The sequence below is a fragment of the Pundamilia nyererei genome, unplaced genomic scaffold, assembly GCF_000239375.1.
Source record: "Pundamilia nyererei isolate P.nyererei 1_Seehausen unplaced genomic scaffold, PunNye1.0 scaffold04944, whole genome shotgun sequence".
In the NCBI taxonomy this organism is placed as follows: domain Eukaryota; kingdom Metazoa; phylum Chordata; class Actinopteri; order Cichliformes; family Cichlidae; genus Pundamilia; species Pundamilia nyererei.
This window is the reverse complement of record NW_005192345.1, coordinates 1-1,552: the sequence shown is the minus strand read 5'-3', so window position 1 is coordinate 1,552 and position 1,552 is coordinate 1. Positions and strand designations below refer to the sequence as shown.

The 1,552-nt window shown below is 34.1% G+C and overlaps 1 long non-coding RNA gene across 1 annotated transcript; it reads left to right on the top strand.

Annotated features, from left to right (window-relative positions):
- The first annotated feature begins 329 nt into the window (after nt 1–329).
- LOC102204685 (uncharacterized) lies at nt 330–1,008 on the top strand. Its single transcript, XR_312636.1, has 3 exons — nt 330–393; nt 505–620; nt 945–1,008. It is a non-coding gene; the product is annotated as an uncharacterized LOC102204685 (long non-coding RNA).
- Nucleotides 1,009–1,552: the final 544 nt, after the last annotated feature.

The window sequence follows — 1,552 nt, the reverse complement described above, 5'->3', positions numbered from 1 at the left end:
ATTTATGACTTGTAATAGAAAACAAAAGTCTTTCATATTCAAAGTTGATGAATATTAATGTTTTGCAGTGTTAGCTTCATCTGACTTTTGAATATTTTATTTTGTTGTTGGCATTATTTCAGATGAAGGCATTGACAAGGAGACGTTTCTAAACCTTGGAGATTCAATCCGAATTAATTTACTGTTTCCTAAAATTGGACCAAGAGTAAAGTTTAGAAAGAGACTGAAAGATTACTTACAGGTAAGGCAGCTATTTCTTATTCTATATCAGCAGGTCTATTGTTTCATTAATGTGTGATGTGTTTGTTTTGATTCTGTAGATGGAGACATGTCATTTTGTCCAGGAAAAATTAACTGAATGGCATCTCAGTGAGCTGATTCACAGTTTTGAAGGTATTTTATTATAGTTTGGTTTTGGTCCTTCATAAATTACTGCTGTACTGTAATTTCATATTGATATTTTTTTTTGTCTAATTTCAATTTGAATACTTCGTTTTGTTGCAGAGGAGGGTATTGACAAAGAAGCTTTCCTAAGTCTCGAGTCAGGCAGAATCAATACTTTGATTCCAAAAATTGGACCAAGAGTAAAGTTTAAAAGGAGGCTCAGAGAATACTTACAGGTAATGTTTTATTAAATGTTACAAAAAAAATCCTGGAACATAAAGCCATAAAAGTTTAAATATACTGTTTTTTTTAATAAAACAAATGGCGGTTAAGATCAGTAGATTAATAGTGTATGCAATGCATCAGAGTGGAGGTTGTGTGTGAGCGCTGTGACATTCAGAAAAATAACCTCACAATACTCGAGTACAAGATAATGTATTTAATGTAACATTTACTGTGCATGTAATGCATTTCACACTGGCAGGTATCAATATAACAAAACTGATCACACTTCTTTTATTATACGAAATACATCTTAAATTTATCCCTCACCACTGAAGGACTTGAATAGAACACATGATGATTCTGCTGACATGATGGAAACAAGCGCAGAGCAAGAGGACAGTTCAGAAATGGTATGATCTCATTGTGTCTGAACATGGTTCATTATTGAGTGATTAATCTTTGATCATTTTTGTTATTAATGTCATCGTGTTATTATAGAAAAATTTATGTTGTCAGCGTTAATCTCCTTAAGTAAAGTAAGTAAGTTAAATTTTATTTAAATAGTACCTTTCAAGATAAAATCACAAAGTGCTTCACACAAGCAGAAATGGACATACAACCTCAAACAAACAAAATCAACCAAAAGCAAGTTTAAACAGATACATTTTTAACTGCTTTTTAAATGAAATGACTGAGTCCACAGATCTCGAACTCAAAGGGAGCGAGTTCCAGAGTCTGGGAGCCATTGATACAAACGCTCTGTCACTGTTTGTTTTTAACCTTGTATGCTGGAAAACCAGCAAGCCCTGGTCCCTGGTCACAAGACCTCAGGGACCTGCTGGGGCGATAAGGCAGAAGAAGATCACTGATGTAAGTTGGAGCTACACCGTGCAGGGCCCTATAGGTCATGATTATAATCTTAAAATGAACCCTGAACTTGACA